General features: G+C 51.3%; 1 pseudogene; it reads left to right on the plus strand.

The window, feature by feature from the left end:
- Positions 1-9,533: 9,533 nt before the first annotated feature.
- LOC124656825 lies at positions 9,534-13,088 on the plus strand (annotated as a pseudogene).
- Positions 13,089-13,094: the final 6 nt, after the last annotated feature.

Raw genomic sequence — 13,094 nt, forward strand, 5'->3', positions numbered from 1 at the left:
GGTGATTTCACAGCTCACGGACGAATATAAATGTGAGAGCGAGTCACTCTTCCCATTATGGATGCACCGCCGGGAGCTGATGGCACAATTTCGGTACATAAACTTCAACTGGGTCCCGAGGTCGCAGAATATCGAGGCGAACGATCTCGCACAGATGGCGTCAGGCTATAAGGACATAGTAGATGGAGCCGATGTCCGAGTGCAGTTCATGGAGCCGGATGATTGGAGAGCCGATATCTTCAATTACTTGAAAGATTTGGCTCGGGGGCACCTAAACGGATAAGATACAAGGCCATGAAATATGTCCTTATTGGAGATGACATGTTCTACAGGACTTTGGAAGGGCTACTTCTCGGATGTTTGGGGCCGAGCCGAGTCTAATCAGCTCTTACACGAGGTACACGAAGGCGCCTGTGGAACTCATCAGTCGGCTCATAAGATGAAATGGTTGATCAGGCGATCGGGGTTTTATTGGCCCACCATGCTTGAGGACTGTTTTAGTTACTATAAAGGGTGTCAAGCGTGTCAGAGGTTTGGGAGCATTCAGATGGTGCCCGCATCAGCAATGAACCCCATCATCAAGCCTTGGCCATTTCGAGGATGGGGCATGGATATGATCGGCAAAATTCATCCTTCATCGAGCAAAGGCCATGAGTGGATTTTGGCCATTACGGATTATTTCACTAAATGGGTGGAGGCCGTCCCTATGAAGTCTGTGGCATCGAAGGATGTTATCAGTTTCGTGAAAGAGCATGTCATTCACAGATTTGGGATTCCCCAAACCATCACGACCGATGGAGGTTCGGTTTTTGTTTCTAGCGAGTTTAGAGAGTTCTGCGAGGACATGGGAATTAAGTTGATCCGATCGTCCCCATACTATGCTCAAGCAAACGGGCAGGCTGAAGCGTCCAACAAGAGCCTTATCAAGCTGATTAAGAGGAAAATCGACGAGTACCCTAGACGTTGGCACGAGGTTTTGTCGGAGACTTTGTGGGCTTATCGCATGTCATGTCATGGAGCGGTAAAAACCTCGCCATACCATCTGGTCTATGGACAGGAAGCCGTGTTGCCCTGGGAGATCACGGCTGGGTCGAGACGTGTTACGTTTCAGAATGACTTAAGAACGGAAGAATACGCAGCTCTGATGAGTGATAGCGTCGAGGATCTGACGGAGCTTAGACTTTGGTCGCTTGAGAAAATTAAAGAGAACAAAGCCAAGGTAGCTCGTGCATATAATAAGAAGGTGAAGCCAAAGGAGTTCCACGTTGGTGATCTGGTGTGGGAAGCGGTATTGCCATTGGGGACTAAGGACAAGGTGTATGGTAAATGGTCTCCAAATTGGCACGGGTGATGGCGTGTATTTCACACGTTCGTTGGGGAACCCCAAGAGGAAGGTATGATGCGCACAGCAGCAAGTTTTCCCTCAGAAAGAAACCAAGGTTTATCGAACCAGGAGGAGCCAAGAAGCACGTTGAAGGTTGATGGCGGCGGGATGTAGTGCGGCGCAACACCGGGGATTCGGCGCCAACGTGGAACCTGCACAACACAACCAAAGTACTTTGCCCCAACGAAACGGTGAGGTTGTCAATCTCACCGGCTTGCCGTAACAAAGGATTAACCGTATTGTGTGGAAGATGATTGTTTGCAGAGAAAACGGTAAAAACAAGTATTGCGGCAGATTTGTATTTCAGTATTAAAGAATGGACCGGGGTCCACAGTTCACTAGAGGTGTCTCTCCCATAAGATAAAAGCATGTTGGGTGAACAAATTACAGTCGGGCAATTGACAAATAGAGAGAGCATAACAATGCACATACATGTCATGATAAGTATAGTGGATTTAATTGGGCATTACGACAAAGTACATAGACCGCCATCCAACCGCATCTATGCCTAAAAAGTCCACCTTCGGGTTATCATCCGAACCCCTTCCGATATTAAGTTGCTAACAACGAGACAATTGCATTAAGTATGGTGCGTAATGTAATGAATAACTACATCCTCGGACATAGCATCAATGTTTTATCCCTAGTGGCAACAGACACAACACAACCTTAGAACTTTCTTTCATTGTCCCGGTGTCAATGCGGGCATGAACCCACTATCGAGCATAAATACTCCCTCTTGGAGTTAAGAGCAAAAACTTGGCCAGAGCCTCTACTAATAACTGGAGAGCATGCAAGATCATAAACAACACATATGTAATAACTTGATAATTAACATAACATGGTATTCTCTATCCATCGGATCCCGACAAACACAATATAGAGTATTACAGATAGACGATCTTGATCATGTTAGGAAGCTCACAAGATCCAACAATGAAGCACAATGAGGAGAAGACAACCATCTAGCTACTGCTATGGACCCATAGCCCAGGGGTGAACTACTCACTCATCACTCCGGAGGCGACCATGGCGGTGTAGAGTCCTCCGGGAGATGAATCCCCTCTCCCGGCAGGGTGCCGGAGGAGACTCCCGAATCCCCCGAGATGGGATTGGCGGCGGCGGCGTCTCGCGGAAGGTTTTCCGTATCGTGGTTTTTCGCCTCGGGGTTTCGCGACGGAGGCTTTAAGTAGGCGGAAGGGCGGAGTCGGAGGGCCGACGAGGGGCCCACACCATAGGGCGGCGCGGGCCCCTCCTTGGCCGCGCCGCCTTGTGGTGTCGCCACCTCGTGGCCCCACTTCGTATGCTCTTCGGTCTTCCGGAAGCTCCGTGGAAAAATAGGACCCCGGGTCTTTGTTTCGTCCAATTCCGAGAATATTTCGTTACTAGGATTTCGAAACCAAAAACAGCGAGAAAACGACAGCGGCACTTCGGCATCTTGTTAATAGGTTAGTTCCAGAAAATGCACGAATATGACATAAAGTGTGCATAAAACATGTAGGTATCATCAATAATATGGCATGGATCATAAGAAATTATCGATACGTCGGAGACGTATCAACGGGCCGTACAGAGTCGACCAAGTCCTAAAAGGCAATGCATACATGCTCGAGGAGCTAAGTGGTGCGAAATTCCCAGTGGCTGTCAATGGTCAGCATCTCAAGAAATATTTTCCGAGTATGTGGGATGATGGACAGTAAAATATGGGGGCCGATGTATGAAATCGGCCAGTAAAAATAATAATTTATATGCAAAGCACAGCCGATGCACTGTCATCGACTTTAGAACTAAAAGCCGATGCGTAGCCATCGACTAAAGAGGTGTCACAAGCAAGTATCAGGTTACCGTTCGGATTTTGGAACTGGGCTTGCTGGCATTTTTGGTACAGACCGATGCGTTGCCATCGGCTCTTTGAGCATGGATTTCTTTTGATGATCGGAAGAATTAAGCATGGAATCCTTCTTCATTGATTAAAAGGGGATTTCTTACAAAGAGGAGCCGATTGCTCAGGAAAGGAAGAACAAAAGGAGAGCAGATTGCTACTACTAGTCCTATGCTAGTAGTCCCTAGTCTAAGGGCCGTCGCTGCCCTCATCGTCGCCGTCGTAGCCACCGTCGGTGCTGCTGCTGGCGAGCTCCTCGTCGCTGCTGCCGTAGCCCTCGGCAGGGGCTTCTTCCTCCTCCTCGTCGTCGTCTTCATCGTCATCCGACCCGGCGCGGAAGCGCTTCGCCGGCGGCTCGTCGGAGGAGGTGTCTTCCTCCTCTTCGTCGGAGGAGGTGTCGTCCTCCTCGTCCTCCTCTTCCCCCTCTCCGTCGGAGGAGGTGAAGTCACCCCAGGAGAAGAGGTCATCCTCACTCTCCGCCTCCAGTTCCCCGTCGATGAGGAACCGGAGGTCGTCCTCCCCGTCGGTCAGGGGCAAATCACCATCTGACCCGATGAGGGCCAGGGGTGGGCCATCTGGCACGAAGTCGAAGTCCCACTCCCGCTCATCCCAATGCTCGGGAGCGCGCCTATTGTACGCCTCCATCTGGTTGTACTCTGGCATCGGCTCACTCGAGGAAGAGGGCTAGAAGGAGAGAGCCGATGAAGCAGAGGAGGAGGAGGAGTCCATGGTAGAGGAGGGCTTTTCGATGGCTAGTACTGAGCAGGGGGATGAAGAAGCGAGTTGTTCGACGTGGTTAAATAAAAGGGAATATAGTGGAGATTTAATGCTGTGGCGGTTTCCGAGGACATGATGCCAAAACTGTCAAATCATGCAGAGAACTTGAGAAGGCAAGGCATCATGATGAAAGGATACTGTGATGGTTCTGCTCTGCCACGACGTGATCCTACGAAGAAAAACAGAGTGGTTTTGAAATTATCATTACCAAAACCAGGGGGGCATGTGTTATCACCAGATTTTAACCAAGCCTAGAGATGGGCCGTGATTAAATGGGCTTAGAGAATATGCATGGAAAATATTCCTGAACCAGCCTTGTATAAGAAGTTTGGGCTAGATTGCCCGTGTATCTTTAAATTATAGTAGGTTACGTGTCGGTTAGAATTAAGAGATAGAGTTTAGCTCGTACACAGTTGGGTTTATTCCCAAGTTAGAAAGTTTACGGACTATAAATATGTATCTAGGGTTATTGAGAAAGGAGGACGATCATGTTCACAACAAATCAATCTAGGCGCATCGCCACCCCTTGTTTCGAGGGTTTCTCCCGGGTAAGCAACATGCTGCCTAGATCGCATCTTGCGATCTAGGCAGTATCAGTTTTTCGTTGTTGGTGTTGCTCGTGTTGAAGCCTTTTTGATGGCGAGCAACACCCTTATCTTAGATGTTTTAGGGCTGACGTCGATGCTTTCACGGTGTACTTGCTTAGCTACGCTACCCCTCGATATCTAGCTGCCCTTACACCTATCTTAGGTGTAAGGGCATCATCTTGCTTGTTCTTTATTTAGTAGATCTGATCCGTTATAGTTGTTCCTTGTTCTTCAAGGATTGGTTTGATATCCGCATGGTTAGGCCTTACAAACGGGTTGAATGATCCGGTAGTGCGTAAGGTGTGGTTTATTAAGTCCTAAAGGGATTGTTCCGGGGATCAACTTCATGTTGGTTGATACGTCTCCGACGTATCGATAATTTCTTATGTTCTATGCCATATTATTGATGATACCTACATGTTTTATGCACACTTTATGTCATATTCGTGCATTTTCTGGAACTAACCTATTAACAAGATGCCGAAGTGCCGGTTCTCGTTTTCTGCTGTTTTTGGTTTCAGAAATCCTAGTAACGAAATATTCTCGGAATTGGACGAAACGAAGACCCGGGGGCCTATTTTTCCACGGAGCTTCCGAGAAGACCGAAGAACATACGAAGTGGGGCCACGAGGTGGCCAAACCACATGGCGGCGCGACCAAGGGGGCCCGCGCCGCCCGTGGTGTGGGCCCCTCGTCCGGCCCCCGACTCGCCCTTCCGCCTACTTAAAGCCTCCGTCGCGAAACCCCGATGCGAAAAAACCACGATACGGAAAACCTTGCGAGACGCGCGCCGCCGATCCCATCTCGGGGGATTCCGGAGATCTCCTCCGGCACCCTGCCGGAGAGGGGATTCATCTCCCGGAGGACTCTACACCGCCATGGTCGCCTCCGGAGTGATGAGTGAGTAGTTCACCCCTGGACTATGGGTCCATAGCAGGTAGCTAGATGGTTGTCTTCTCCTCATTGTGCTTCATTGTTGGATCTTGTGAGCTGCCTAACATGATCAAGATCATCTATCCGTAATTCTATATGTTGTGTTTGTCGGGATCCGATGGATAGAGAATACCATGTCATGTTAATTATCAAGTTATTATACATGTGTTGTTTATGATCTTGCATGCTCTCCGTTTCTAGTAGAGGCTCTGGCCAAGTTTTTACTTTTAACTCCAAGAGGGAGTATTTATGCTCGATAGTGGGTTCATGCCTGCATTGACACTGGGACGATGATGAGAAAGTTCTAAGGTTGTGTTGTGCTTGTTGCCACTAGGGATAAAACATTGGCGCTATGTCCGAGGATGTAGTTGTTGATTACATTACGCACCATACTTAATGCAATTGTCACGTTGCTTTGCAACTTAATGCTGGAGGGGTTCGGATGATAACTTGAAGGTGGACTTTTTAGGTATAGATGCAGTTGGATGGCGGTCTATGTACTTTGTCGTAATGCCCAATTAAATCTCACTATACTTATCATGTCATGTATGTGCATTGTTATGCCCTCTCTATTTGTCAATTGCCCGACTGTAATTTGTTCACCCAACATGCTTTTATCTTATGGGAGAGACACCTCTAGTGAACTGTGGACCTCGGTCTATTCTTTTATACTGAAATACAAATCTACTGCAATACTTGTTTTACTGTTTTCTCTGCAAATAATCATCTTCCACACAATACGGTTAATCCTTTGTTACAGCAAGCCAGTGAGATTGACAACCTCACTGTTTCGTTGGGGCAAAGTACTTTGGTTGTGTTGTGCGAGGTTCCACGTTGGCGCCGGAATCTCGGTGTTGCGCCGCACTACATCCCGCCGCCATCAACCTTCAACGTGCTTCTTGACTCCTACTGGTTCGATTAAACCTTGGTTTCTAACCGAGGGAAACTTGCCGCTGTGCGCATCACACCTTCCTCTTGGGGTTCCCAACGGACGTGTGAAATATGACACGAACAGCTGTCATGTAATAGTGTCCGCCGAAAAAGACGTAGGACCCGCGGCCGCTGGCTAGAGGGCGATATTATTCCCGCCACCGCCATTCCCCCGCGAAATTGAAACTAGACTGCGCGAGCAGTCCAGAAGCTGAGCAGATCACACTGCAGCTACCCATGGATGCGGAGCAATCCCGCACCCGCCGCCGCCCACACTCCCTCGTAGTGCCATGTTTGAATGGGAGGCTGGAAACATGAAGTAGGCTGGCACCGCAAGTACCGGGAGGAAAAGCCAAGGAGGCAAAGAACAAAGCCTCCTTGTGGAGAGAACGTGGTGTTTGGAACCGCTGCGGCGGCGCAAGAACCAAGATCAAGACTGCCGCGGCCGCCAACCAGCTGTGTCCGGCGCATGCAGATCAAAGCCGCGCCGCTAAGCAAGTAGCCCTCCATCCGACCTTAGCCAGAGCGCACACTTCGTATGGATCATTGTGCCGCCTTCCAGCCTTTTCAGCCTGAAACCAGCTGCTTCCTGAACTCCCGCCTCTCTTGTGGCCACGCGGGGCGTCGCTGTTCGCCCTCCCGGCCTCACGCTGTAGTTGACCTGGGTGTGTCCCGATCTCAACCGACGCCTAGAGCTGTGACTTTGCCCGGCGCGACACGTAAGACGGGCCAAAGCCGGTGGAGGAGAGTATGCCGCAGCCCCTGATCCTGCTGACGAATATGCTGCCTCACGGGCTGACGATGGACGCACTCCGGCATTGAGCTCACACTGTGGGAGTGTCGGTGGTCATGCGTCCATGTCCGGTCATTCGTAGGACTATTGGAAGGACCGCCATGATTTTGCATCCAGAAATTATCTACGGCTACTGGGCTTCGTCATGATGATCGGCTCGGGACAAAGCGCGCATGATGACTGGCCACCAACGCAAGATGCGGAGGAGACTGACACCACGCGGCTCGCCACCCACAAACGCATTAACACCCGTGTCCGTCGACGCATTCTCGACGACGTCACCAATGATACTGCCCTACTGACATTGCCACGAAGAAGAAGGGCAAGAGCTTCGAGGACACAAGGCTTCACGACGACGAGGATAAGTGTTTGTGTGAAGCGTGAATGGCAACAACCTTCAAGATTGTATCAATAGACACTGCAGCAAAGGGCAAAACTGGCTGGGCCAGTCTTGCAGCAAAGATAACTAGAACAGGATGCACCCGTCCTACCATCACGTGCCCTCGAATGGAAGAGTCTTCTCCTAAAAGACTAACTACATCAAACAAGAGACAAGCAGTTCTACTCAAGTACGAACATGCTATTAAACAACTTGTAATGCGCAAGACTAGCGTCATGACATGGTAAACACGATACAACCATCATTCACAATTTGCGTCATTGCTAGCCAATTTGCGTCATTACACTAGTTTATGCTATGAGATTGTATCCAGCAGCCTTGAGAGAAGTCTCATGTACAGGCAACACACAGTGGCTTCCAAACAGCCCACAGGAGGCACAGACAACAACACATGGGAATAGATGTTTTTGCGGCCTACCAAGCAGAAGAATGGGACAATGTCACCCTCGACGGCGAAGACGACGATCAAGGCCGTCCGAGCTCCTTCCACTCCGTCCACGAGGCCATAAGGCTACCAAGGCCGATCTTGTCCGGAGGCGCGTGCCATAGTGTTCACGCAGAGCATGGAGAAGATAACCGGCCGACAACCGTGCCGGTCACATAGTGAGGACGATAAGAGGCGCCTCGAAAAGAGGCCGCAACCGCCATCTACCGTAACCTCGCAAGGAGGTCCTCGATTTCCAAAGGCCGGACATCGAGGCTAAAAGGCGCACGCCGAGGCCAAATTGCGTGCGTAAGACACAACGATCATGCTTGCCGACTTGAGCGGCTCGACGACGACACCAGGCATGGTTCATGAAGAGGCGCGCCGAAACCGCGCGCGAGACGCCGGATGTCACTGCCGGCGCATGCGCCCAAGACCTTGGCCTCCTTTTGACTTTTTTGATTGGCCGCTCAAGCCTTGTTGTGCCCTTGCTCCACTTTGCGCCTCGCATTTAGCCGCAAAGTGTGATGAACTTGTTTCAGCCCTCAATTTGCGGCTGTAATTTCGTGCAAAGTCGATGCTATTTCATCTTTTTAATTGCTCGGCCTCAGCCGAAAATGCATCACTGCCGGAGCTAACCCAGACGCATACGTGACGCACGACCATTTCTCGTTCTCAGCGACGCAACGGACGCCCGCATGACACTTTGAACGTCCGAAAGCGTCACATCAGCTGGAGATGCCCTTAGAACTAACTTAGTTCACATCTAGTTGAGAACTAGCATATTCCAACAATATATGTCCTATATTCTCTTGGCTCTGAAATAAGTTTTAAATATGTCTAAATATAGTTGTATCTTGGAAAGGTTACGACATAGGCATGTATTACAATGGCTGAGAAATTACTTTATGAAGAAACAGGTCATACTTCATGAAAAATTACTTTACTACAATGAGACACACTCCGATCTCACCGTAGGATTCACATGGGCATGATATCCCAAAAGTCTCAATCCTATATTTTTTGATATTTCTATATTTTTCCTATCTTATAAAGCAAATGAGCCATTAGGATGCCATTTTTCTACTCCCAATTAATTACTGCCAAAATATGCTGACGCGCTCCCACTTCTGTGCCGCTAATCTCGGCGACGATGGCACCCAAATCTCCACTTACCAGTAAATCTGATTTGTCTAATCTCCTCTGCTACCACCAGCGTGCCACGTAGCTGTGTGAAGCTTGCGAGGTGCGCCGCTGTCCCACTGACAGGCGCCGCTGCCTACAAAAGAAAGGCACGCCGGGCGCGCAGCTCCAACACCGGCCGGCGGCGAAAAGGTTCGGTCGCCTTGCCAAGTGTTGTCACCTTTGCTCCTGCTCCACGTTCTTCCCGAACCCTCCACCGCCTTCAATACGCGGCGGCCCTATCCCGGCAACGGCAGCGCAGCCATTAAATTCTTTCCCGAGCGATTGATTTGTGGAGTAGGATAGGATAGGAGTAACACTCGATCCAGCGCGCGTGTGTGTGTGTGTGGTGTTTGTTGGTCGGCGGCGATGGACCAGCCGCAGCGCAAGAGCAGCCTGAGGTCCTACGGGTCGGCCAGGTCGCTGTCCCGGTCGGGCGAGCAGGACCTGCTGTCGGACCCCGGCGAGCGGCGGAGGTGGTCGTCAAGATCGACGGCAACGGCAACGGCCCCGCGCCCTTCTCCATCTCCGGCCCCGTTCCTGGCGCGGACGTCGGCGCGCCGGCGGCGGCCGGGAATGCGACCTCGAACGCCGCCACCTCGACGAAGCCGAGCAGGAAGCTGTCGAGCGCCGGCAGCTCGCCGACCAAGGGCTGGGACGACGGGACCCACGACTTCTGGAAGAACGAGGGCGGCGGGAAAGGGGACGGCCCCGCGCGCCGCGTCGAGGACTTCAGCTTCAAGAACCGCCCGGCGAAGCCGCCGCCGTCGTCGCCGCCGCTGTCCCCCTCGCTCAATCCAACACAGCCCAACGCCGCCGCCGCCGCCGCGGCGGAGGGCGGCGGCGAGGACCCGCCCACGCGCCTCATCAGGGAACTTCCTCCGCAAGCAGATGGCGTCCGCGCGCCGAGCTGTCCTCGACCTCGACCTGGAGATGGAGGAGGACATCGGGCGGTCGTCCTCGCAGCCGTCCATGTCCCGCGAGCGGGAGGCCGCGCGCGTCTCCTTCAAGGACCACATAGCTCCTCCTCGTCGTCTTCCTCCGACTCCGACGACGCCGGCGGGCGCCGCGCGCCGCAGGCGCGCCACGGATGACAGCGAGGTGATACGCGGCCCCAATACCTGGCCACCCCGGCCGGAGCGGGGCCGCTGCTGCGGGCCAAGACGCGCTCCCGGCTCATGGACCCGCCGCCGCAGTCGCCGGTCTCGGCGCGCGCCATCGACGAGGAGCCGCGCAAGTCGTCCGCCCTGCGGCCGCCCAAGTCCGGCCAGTTCCCGTCGGGGCGCATGACCGGCAGGTCCGGCCAGTTCCCGTCGGGGCGCAAGACCGGCAACAAGTCCGGCGCCGTCGGCAAGTCAGGCCCCATGGAGGAGGAGGAGGACGACCCCTTCATCGACGACGACATCCCCGACGACTTCAAGCGCGGGAAGCTGACACGCTCACCATACTGCAGTGGATCAGCCTGGTGCTCATCATCGGGGCGCTGGTGTGCAGTCTCACCATCAAGAGGCTGGCAGCGGAAGAAGCTCTGGGAGCTGCACCCTCTGGTGGGAGCTGCTCGTCTTCGTGCTCATCTGCGGCCGCCTCGTCTCCGGCTGGGTCATCCGGATCGCCGTCTTCTGCGTCGAGCGCAATCCTCGTGCTGCGGAAGCGCGTGCTCTACCTCAGTCTACGGCGTGCGTGGCGCCGCAGAACGCGCCTTCCGGCTCGGCCTGGTGCTCGCATCCTGGCACTTCCTCTTCGACGAGAACGTCCCGACCAAAACGCTGGTGCTGCCCTATGTCACAAAGATACTCTTCGCTTGCTCCGCCACACTCATCCGGCTTGTCAAGACGCTGCTGCTCAAGGTGCTCGCCTCCTCCTTCCATGTCTCAACATACTTTGATCGGATTCAAGAGGCGTTGTTCAACCAATATGTCGTCGAGACGCTCTCTCCGGGCCGCAGCTCGTCGATGAAGACTATGTACTTGCCGAGGTGCGTGAGCTCCAGCGCGCAGGCGCAACTATCCCGGAAGAGCTCCGTGCCGCTCTTGCCAGCCAAGAACCTATCAGGGCAGAGGAGCATCAGGATCTCGGGTTTGATTTCTAAAGGAGAAGGAAGCAGTCAGCTGTCGAAGGAGAAAACAACGTGAACTTGATGAAGGGATCACCATTGACAAGCTCCATAGGCTCAATCAGAAGAACGTCTCAGCGTGGAACATGAAGAGGTTGATGAAGATTGTTCGAGCCTGGGACGCTCACCACAATGGATGAGCAGATTCAGCAGGCAACAGGAGATGGGGATGAGTCAGGGACGCAGATTCGCAGTGAATATGAGGCCCAAGTGGCCGCCAAGAAGATCTTCCAGAATGTAGCCAAGCCTGGATCCAAGTAAGCATTTCTTTGCAGTGTTTTAATAGGCATCCTTATCTTTTAGTTATAAATTACATCGTCTTAATTTCCAATTGTCTAGATTCTAATCAGATAAACAACCCTTAGATTTATGTACTACACTGCTTTGTTTAATTTGGCACTGCAAAGAGGATATTGAATTACAGAAATGAACAAGAATTCTTAACCAAAATGCCCTCATTTTCAGTATTCCAAATGTTTTATAGTTCAAAGTATAGGGCAAGTTCTTGATACATATCCTTGACCGGTATGACTGAATAATGCAGGTACATATACTTGGCAGACTTGATGCGTTTCATGAGGCAGGAGGAAGCCATCAAAGCTATGCATCTTTTGAAGGAGCGCAGGAGCACTGTAGGGTCAGCAAGAGGTCTCTGAAGAACTGGGTGGTAATGATCTTGTTGAAGTATACTATCTATGTTCCATTAAGGATTAACATTGACTTCTGACTCAAGATACGTTTCCTAACATTGTCACATGGTTTCTCTTGCAGGTGAACGCATTTAGAGAGCGCAAAGCTCTTGCCCTGACACACTCACCGACACAAAACCGCTGTGAACAAGCTCAGCCAGATGGGCAATGTTGTCATGGCCCCTAGTGTTTGCTCTCGGGCTTCTCATTCTTGGCATAGCGACGACGCATTTCTTCGTCTTCATCAGCTCGCAGCTTCTTGTGGCAGTGTTTGTGTTTGGGAATACCATGAAGACAATCTTGAGGCCATTATTTTCTTGTTCGTGATGTATCCTTTCAGACGTCAGTGACCGCTACGAAATTGAGGAAGTACATGTACTGAATATCGTCTCTGTGCTCCCTTGTTTATTTTGACGATGAATATCACCTTCGCGTCACGTTGGCTGAAGTTCAAGCCGCTGAATTCCAGGTCGTTGTAGAGGAAATGAATATCATGACGACGGTCTTCCTCCTACACAACCTGAAGATCTATTATCCAAACAGTGTACTGGGCCACCAAGCCGATTTTCAATTTCTACAGGAGTCCTGATATGGGAGAAGGAGTTGACTTTTCTATTCATGTTGCCACGCCTGTGGAGAAGCTGGCCCTCATGAAGGAAAGAATATTACGGTGCGTATCTTTGTTTCTATTATCTCAGTTTGCGTTCACAACTGGCGTAAATGTAATGCTGAGGACTTCCCTGTGTCACTTGTCAAATCTAGTAGGCAGGCATGTTAGTTGTTGTTATCAAAAAAAAAAAAAGGCATGTTAGTTGTTGTAGCAGCATTTATGTTTGTAATTTGTTGCATTGTTTGGCTGCTGATGTTACCACATCAGACTAACAAAAAAATCACTTGTGGCCCACAGTTACACGACTCCAAGAAGGAACATTGGTATCCCGGTGCGATGGTTGTCCTCCGAGACGCCGATGACACCAACAAGCTGAAAGTATCCATATGG

Source organism: Lolium rigidum, chromosome 5 (genome assembly GCF_022539505.1).
Source record: "Lolium rigidum isolate FL_2022 chromosome 5, APGP_CSIRO_Lrig_0.1, whole genome shotgun sequence".
NCBI classification, from domain to species: domain Eukaryota; kingdom Viridiplantae; phylum Streptophyta; class Magnoliopsida; order Poales; family Poaceae; genus Lolium; species Lolium rigidum.